Here is a 9,250-nt window from a genome sequence, read left to right as displayed (position 1 = left end):
AACTCTACTCCTTCATTGTTCCAGACTTTGTGTTACCTAATACATGACATAGCTCCTTTGCTGTAGAAAATCACAACTCCTACACAGTAATGTGTACATGATTTCGTGTGTGAGAACGAAAGATGTAGACCATTTGGCATTCAAGCACTTGTTTTCCAGAGCTTTGAAAAGTTTCTCTCTCTTTTGGATTATATCTGTTATTGTTGTTGTTATTATGGTTATTTATACCCCACTTTCTCTCTTTACAAAGAGACTCAAAGCAGCTCCATCTCCCAGAATCCCCTAGATAGCATAGCTTTAGGAATAGTTCTTGCAGTTTGAGACAAAACATTCCCAAGCTCTTATTTCCTAATACTGTATTTCGTGCCAACCTGAAGATCAGTTTTAAGTGCATAGTGTTTTTTGCGCCCTGCTGGAACCACACATTTGAACTTTTCAAATTACTTAATAGCAATTTCAACCCCTGCAGTCTATGATCCTTTGTTCAGCAGAATCAAAATACACTTCTGGTATTTGGAGAAAATAACTATCTTCCTCTAATGGGTTCATCCAAATAATTTACCAGAAATTGCCACTGTCTGGGTTCAGTGTTGATATAGTACTCAGAAATATTAGATGATAGAAAAAACTTTGAATCTGTCCCCGCCCCCCTATTTTTATCACAGTATATGTTTAGTTTCTGTAAGATATGCATGCCATGGGTGTTTATAACACAGTTTCTTAGCAATATAAAATGGCTATGTGCTTATAACCTTAATGGTTGTTATCCAAACCTTTTGTTTCAGTAGTTTAAAAGGAAGACTTTAAAGTTACAAAGAAGGTCTTAACAGCATAGCTTAAAAGAAGAGGTCCTTTTAATAGACATCCAAACCCCAGAATTATAGAGATCTGAAATCACTTTAACTGCCATAGCATCATCCTATGAGGTTCTGAGATTTGTAGTTTTGTGGCACCAGAGTTCTGATGGAGAAGGGTAAATAGCTCACAAAACTCAAAATCCCACAATTCCATGGCACTGAGCCATGGCAGTGTTTTAAAACTGTATAATTTTGCAGTATGGATACAGCCCAAGTTCCAAGTTTCCTCCCATCTTCACAGTTGCTCAGTCGCTACTTGCTTTGAGTGATGGATCTTGCATCTTGCCTTTAGGTTAACCATAAGTATTATTTGCTAGTCAGTGATATTTAAAAACACAAATACAGTGCTTCTTTGACATACAAGGTTCTGTCAATTTATAACCCAAGCATCCTATCATATTCCTAGAATTGTGACAGATCATTTCAGACAGCCAAGGTGCCACATGGTCTGGTGCCTTTATGTCTCCTTACCAGCTGGAGACATCTGTTGCAAACCGTGACCAAGCACTTACAATATTATATCATGGTTTGATCACTATCAAAATGAGCTGGCAGCTCTCAGTAGGCTGTGAGTTAAATTGATTTATGAAATCAAGTGTGTATTATTTGATTCAGATTTTTCTTGAAGACCTCCTAGGTCTGTTCCAATATGCTCCAAGGTGATTTTCTCAAACAGCCAGGAAAAGCATTTCATAGACTCACAGAATCATAGAGTTGGAAGAGGCCCCAAGGACTATCCAGTCCAACCCCCTGCCATGCACGGAAAGCACAATCAAAGCACTCCAGACAGAAGGACGCCCAGCTTCTGCTCAAAAAACTTCAGAGAAGACTTTCCTTCTTTGCCAGCCCCCACAAAGCCAAAAGTGATCTCTTCCAAACATGAGATTTTTCCTCTGGACTCCGATGTGTGCAGTCCTAGCATGTGTCCAGGGAGTGTACCAGTTCTGAAGTACAGAGAGTATGTTTTCAAAGAGCACAGAGTGTTTCTCTTTCTGTGTATATCTTTAACTGTCATTTCCTTATCCCTAATCTAGTCAGCATTTTCCTTTAATAAATTCAGAACATTATTATGAATTTCATAACTGCTCTGGACAAGCCAGATCCATTGGGAATTGGATAAAAATCTAGTGTAACACAGTAAATGAAGGTCAAATTAAACGGAATAGGCCGTTCCATCAACATTTTCTCCGATCCCAGCCTCAATGCTGCATTACAAAGAAATAAGCACAGCTAGTAAGGTACAGAAGGTAGCACAAGATAGGCTGTGTGGGCAAGGGGAAAAGGAGGCTCCTAGCCATTTCTTAATTTTTCCTGTCAAAACTACCCATCCCTATATCCAGAACTGACAATGGGAATTTTACTTTCAGCCACTGTGGTTGGGGGTTCAGTAAACTTTGCGGATACCAGTTCAAGCTACGTGTCAAGGTTATAGTGAGGTGGAAGTGGAAATACAAGAGCACCTCCTTGAGCTAACTGGCAAGAAATCAGGATAAAAAATTAAATAAATACTTAAATAGAGGGTGAAAATACTGGGAAATGGATCCCAAAATCCCAAAAGGCAAACATGTATGATCACATTCAAGACTTTATAAAATATCTCATCATATGCAGAAGTGTATTTTGTGGGGGTTTTTTTGTTTGTTAACAAAAGAAGTACAACCATAGGGTTTGGGAAAATGTGCATGCCTTCTACATGCTGAAGACACAAACACAGTTCCTAAACACGAGGCGTCCTAATGTTTAAACAAATAGGGGTGTTGTCATCATGTCTAGTTCAATCCTGAGTCATTGTTATTACAGTCAGGACATTTTATCTGATGCTTGACCCTCTTTCCTGCCCCACTGCACACAAAACCACCTTCTTGTGGATCAGCATCCCATCATGTCTGTGGAGGATGAAAAACTGTCCCATCTCTTCTTTTCGTAATCCACAAATGTAATCTTTCCACTTCTGGCTAAACACACCCAGCTTCCTTATCTTTTATGCACATGACTAAAGTGGGTAGAACTAGAGCAAGGCTTCCTAAACCTTTTTCTCTTGACCTCTTTCTGCCTGAGCAATTTTTACATGATTCTAGATATATAGGTCTATAAAAAAGGTATAAAATCAAACATTTACTGATAATAAATCAGCATTTATAAGGCTTCCTAAATAGGCCGATTTTCCTTTTTGTGGAGTACAGCTGAAGCAATTTCTGCAGAGTGCACTATAAACACTGCACGTAGTTGCGAATAGATTTGTGTAAATGGGTGGCATTCAGAAACCTTTTACTGTTGCCAATTATTTTTTGGAACTCCAAAATTGAGCTAAGCTAAGGGGGACCCCATTTGGGGTTAGGACCCACAATATAATAAGCAGTGATCTGGAATTTGATAGATTTCCTCTAGCTCAAGAACAAACAGGGTTTCATTTTCAGTCATTCTAACATTTTGTGACCAGGGAAAGGGGACAAGCCAGTTGTACAGTCATAGCTGGGGGGTGGGGGGCAGAGGAGGAAAGAAAAGTGATGAAGGAAAGGCAAAAAAAAAAAAAAGGCGAGAGATTGAAATAGAGCCATTTAAAACGACTGCAGATAGTGAAATCTGAAGCACGGATACCAAGACCCAATATGCAGTTACCAGTACTAGTGACAGGCCACTCTGTAGGTCTGTGCACCTGGCGATATGAAGAAGCCCAATATTCCTGAATAAATTTCACCAAATTGAAGAAGAAGCCACCGAGGTATTTTATTCAATCAGCTGAAAGTGACTTGCGGTTATCTGCCAAAGTAAGCTGAGATACCATAACATTGCAAAACAGACATTCCTGCTCCTGTCCCAGCTGGACCCTGGGCACCCATGGGGGAGTTTGGGGCATACAATGGGGCAAAAGGTGAAGTGACTGGAAAAGGAAAAATGAAGGTTTTGTAGGTGTTGGGGCTCCCGTTTAGGGAACCGGGGCACCCATAGTACAAAGATACAAAGAAGCAAGAAGAGGCAAAAGGTAAGGGTAACTATCATATTTATTTAAGGGTTAGAAATAATATAACTATTTAAAATGGGGAAAGGTAGTCTCAAGAAATATCCTAGGCGCTGTTGGCTGCTCCGAACCTCCAGACGTTCGTAAAACTCTTGGTTAAAAATTAAAGCTGCGGCCACCTGCAGAATGCTCCACTGCAGTTCCAACTTTAATACCTTATTATTTTGACCCAGGGGGCGGGGGGGGGGGGGAGTGTCCTTGCTCAACAACAAGAAGGAAAGCAGCTTTTTGCCACCACCCCCAATTCCACTGTCTTGTTAGAACAGCTAACCTTTGTCCCTTTATTGTACCTTCCCACTGCCTTCCCAGCCAAGCATGTTCCCAGCAGAGCCCTGATTGTGAAGTCCCTTGCTCTTAGGTCAGAACGAGGCACCCAGGTGTGTGATCTATGTTGAGTGGGAGCCCAATTGACCCATCACCATTGACCACATGGCTGGGCATCATGTTCTGATAACTACAGAGAAAACTACTCTGCCATAAGGGCTATGCCAAGGAGGTGCTTTGTTGGAAAGGAAGCAGCAGCCCCAAGGAGAAAGAATAATCTTTTTCTTTTCACCATTTATCTCATGCCTGGGCTCAGCTGGGGAGTGGATGCTAATCCCAATGTTCGTTATTATTAAAATATTAATAAATGGGATCAACAGCTGTTAGACATACCCATACACCCAAGAAGTAGCCATAGACATTGCTTTCCAGCAACAACTCTCACACATATAAACAACAAATGCACATCAAATGGACAAACATAGCAAAATATTGCTTTTTCTTGGAAACTGCATAGCAACAACTGAGTTATGAAAAATCACATTTAAGCCTGAAAACAATGCTTTCACTTTTAAAATGTTCTTAAGACATCGTTTCCTACAGTGCTGGAATAGAAAAGGGCATGGATTTTTTTTTTTTTTGCTGGTGTAGACAACTCCTGTATGTGCTCTGTTTAAATTAAAAAATCTGAATGTTTGAATATTCTGAACACGGCTGTGGTTGATGGCTTAATGTATCACACTTAATGCCCCTTGTGACAACACCCTTATTAACATCTCCAGGGTCATCTCCAGGTCCCAGGTTTTGGTCCTGAAAATCCCAGGGCCTGGGATAATCTTGACCTGGCAACCCTATTGTGCATTGTATTGTTTATGTTCATTTTGTGCTTGCAGATGTCTGATAGCCATCCACAGTCATACTTATTCTAAAAAGAGAATAAAGCACATGTTTACCTTTTCCTAACTGATATCGGGAGGGTCCCAACAATGGTTAACTTTAGCTGCGTTGCGGCCATTGTTTCTAAAGTCTGTAGTAAGGACTGATGAGTCAATACACCATGAAAAGTAAATCAACCTCCTATCTAACTGACAAGAGGGGCCTACAGTTTTCTTTTCCACTCAGACAGGAAGTGTGTACTATACATACATCTGTGCTTTGGGGCATTTTTTTTGCTTTTGGGGAGCATTAAACAGGAAATTGATGCCACTGGATAAATATTCATTCTTCCCATCTTTTCTCGTGCAAAACAAGTACAGATTTGCTGCAGCTAGACTCCCTTCCTGTGGAACACAAATGCTTACCTCTGTTTCATGCAGGCAAAAATGTTATTTGGTTTACGATGAAAAGGGAGAGGGAAAAGGAGAAGCCAGTGAATGTATGTTGAAATCACATCAGTATTTGCCACATACGAGGAGAAACCAAAGTCTGCTGCTTCTGTCTAATTCCCAGGCCAGTTGAGACAAGTTGCCAAACCCTGAATCTGCTACAGGAGCCTCTCTTCACGTGGGGCCCCCAACCTTACCAGGTCTTAGTTGAAATGCTGGTATGGTGTCTGGTATTTATCCTCCATAGGTGCTCTGGGTGGGGTGTAAACTGTTTTAAGGTTGAAAGATATCTGGACAGGTAGGGAGAGGCAAGAAGGCAGGTAAAAACAAGCTAGGAGTCTATGCTGGGGGTTTATTGGGTCCTGCCTTTTAAATCCATGTTTTAATTATTCCTGTTTAAGAGAAATACCGGTTGAGCATCTCTTATCTGAGGCACTGAACAGATTGTGCTCTGGCATCACGAGATGCAGAGCCAATCTTAAGAAATGGGGCAATTGTAGAGCAGAGCAAACCACAGACCACCTTACTTACTTACTTAGGCGATCCCTCGTAGTTCGAGGATGATTGTCTTCCACCCTGGGGGTGTGTCCGTAGATGGCTGAAGAGACCAATTCTTGACCCGCATATTCTCCCGCAGTGAGGACATCGGTTTCCAGGTGGAAGGCGGTCCCGGTCAGGGTTGGCTTGACGCTCCTTCCTCTTGGCACGTTTCTCCCTTAAGCCCTCCATTCGTACCTCTTCGAACTCCGCAGCACTGCTGGTCAGAGCGCTCAAGGGCCAGGGCTTCCCACATGCACTATGGAGAACCTTCTTATAGCAACACCAGTGGCACTCCATCTACTGGTCAAAAGACATTTAGTATAATGACAAGTTTTTTTAAAACTTTGTTTTTTCCCCCAAATACATTACAACTTGTACCCTCAGTTGGCTTCTAACACAATAAATAAATCTCTTATCTGGAATTCTGAAATACTTCAAAATCCATAACTGTCCACCTGGGTGGCCGAGACAGTGACATCTTTGCCTTCTGGTGGCTCAATATACACAGTTTTTCATGCACAAAGTAATTAACATATTGTGTATGAAATTACCTTCAGGCTATGTGTATATGAAGTATATGAAACATAAATGAATTACATGTTTAGACTTGGGTCCCACTGCCAAGAAATCTCATTATTTTGGATAATGGATATTCCCCCTGTAGCATTTTTCTCACAGCTACAACCTGATATAACATGCTCCCCAACATTTCACCAATGGAAACAGGGACACATGTGCCCTAGCAGTATCAGAGTGTGCTCAAAAGGGTGCTATCAGGCAAAAAGATAGGGGAATAACATGAAAAACTACTACGTTCAGCAGAGAACCCCTAGAATTAAGATATTAGTTTTAGGAAAGCCTGAAAAATGGGGCAAAATCCTCAAATGAACCCATCAGGGTGGGCAAGACTCTGACCCCTTTTCTTGTCTTCATCCTGCTGAGTTAACTGAGTGTAGACTAGACTAGACTAAGCAGAGCATAATGGAATGGCCTCAGAAGCCTAGTGGTTTGAAGTAGATCTAGGGGCAGACTCTGTTTGTGATGTTTCTAAGCATGGAGCACAATGTTAAATAGGTCCATTAATTGAAGTATTTTTTTAATTGTTTGGATGGGAAAATTGTCTTGCCCCTTGCATTTTTATTAAAAAAAGAGAGTGAGAGAAAAAGGAAAATGTCACTATTACATTTTTTCTATAATAACAAAGACACGTGTTTGTGTCTGTCCTGTGTTTCTTCAAGTAGTTTCTGACTTATGGCATCCTTATGTAAAATTTATTATGGGATATCCTGGCAACATTTTTCAGTAGATGTTTGATGTTGTATTCCTCTAAGGTCAAGAGATGTGATTTGCCCAAGGTCACCCAATGGATTTCCATGTCTGAATGGAAATTTGAACCCTTATTTCCAGAGTCATAGTCTAGTGCTCAGCCATGCTGCCTGAGATCTATTATTTGTCATAATGAGAAGACTGACTAAGAACCAACAGTAGCTTGGTAAGTCACCAATTATATAAATGTCTTTGATTCAATTCATTCATTCTGGCTGGGACTAAGAATAGAATTCAGTCCTCTGTCCTCCACCATAGATAGCACCAAGACCGTAGACAACTGTTCATATTGAGAGGACTCCCAAGGGTGTGCATTTTAGAATTATTTTGTATTCACTGTGGATTAATTTTAATTGGAATCTCCTTGTGGCCTTCAACATCTCACTGTATCCAGAGAACTCTAGCTTAGACCAATAATTATAAAAATCTTACCAAAGTAAAATCTCAGGATTCCTTCTGAATCTTTTTGTAACATAAGATGTTTTAATGGTTGTGTAGAAAATGAAGTTTCAGCAAGTAACACTTGAAATTCCACTTTTTTACACAACTGTTAGAAGTACAGAGACTGTGTCCTGTATTTCACTTGGCAACCTTATATTTGAAATATCTAAAATTACCCAACTCTGCCTATATTTGGCCTTGTGTCCATGCTTCATCTTCAAAATAGGAAACGTGATATTGACAGTTAACAGTTATGTGGAAGAGGGAATTTCAGGTATGGCTTCCTGAAATTTCCTCTTCTATGCAACCCCATTAAAGATACAGAAGCCCTGTCCTTTATTTCAATTGGAAACCATGCTCAAGAAGAATTCTGGGACTTTTGAGATCTCTCATATCTGCAGTTGTCAAAGGCCCAGAAGCTCTGTGTGGGGAGAAGACAGTAAGAAAATAAAGAGGGTTGTGTGTCTCTATATCACATGCATAGTAGTTATGAAACAGCTGGTAACATTTTCCTGTCTATCAATCAGGGATGTGAATTGTAACCCAGATGCCGGACTGCGATTTCTGGCACCTCTACATGAAATGCTGGGAGTTATAGTCCAAAAATATGTGACCAACTACACAATTCTCAACTTTGCTATAAAGTTTCACTGAATAGGAAACTAATAATTGCTGTGCACTGCTCAACTCTTTCATAGTCCACAACACGATTTGCATAGAAAGAAAATAATCAGCAAATGTGGCTGCTTAGATTTGGGGACTAGAATATGGTAACTAAGAAAGAGAGAGAAACATTCCTGATGACATAAAGGATGAGGAGAGTTAGAGATGGGAATGCTGAATGAATGGGAGGTGCGGTGTGGTTTGGAGGAGCAATGCCAACATGGAAATAAAATGATTTGGTTGAGTCACTGTTGCCACAACAGTCCAGACTGGTGACCATCTGCCCTCTCCTTAAAAGTCTTTAACAAAGACTCCATTATCAACCAAGGCATCTGTTCAACTGTTAAACGGTTCATACCACCAGGACATTCTTTCTAATGAGTAGTTGAAATCCGTGTTCTTTTGATGAGCTTTCTTTTCATTTGAACCGGGTTGTTTTGAGTTGTATCCTTTGGAACAATCCCACCTCCTCCCCATCCTCATCATCTGTGAGACAGGCTTCCTAGTATATGATTCATTAACACTTCTGTCTGAGAGCAGCTTTGGCTTTTAAATCAACAGCAGACTGTCTATAGCAGAGCAAACAAATCCAGTGTACACAACAGATAGAGTGGAGCCATTGGTAATGTGTACTTGGTCAGCTGGGCTCTAGCAGTGATATCACCAGTTTTGTTTACTGAACTGAAGCACAAGATGGCACTCCTCCTGTCCTCAGTTCTGCTTACAGAGATCAGATTTGCAGCTAGGTTTTCCTACATCACTGGTGACAGAAGATCACCATCCAGATGCATGTTTGACATGAGGAATGTAAAGGA

Source organism: Anolis carolinensis, chromosome 3 (genome assembly GCF_035594765.1).
Source record: "Anolis carolinensis isolate JA03-04 chromosome 3, rAnoCar3.1.pri, whole genome shotgun sequence".
NCBI lineage: Eukaryota > Metazoa > Chordata > Lepidosauria > Squamata > Dactyloidae > Anolis > Anolis carolinensis.
This window is presented reverse-complemented; position numbering follows the sequence as displayed.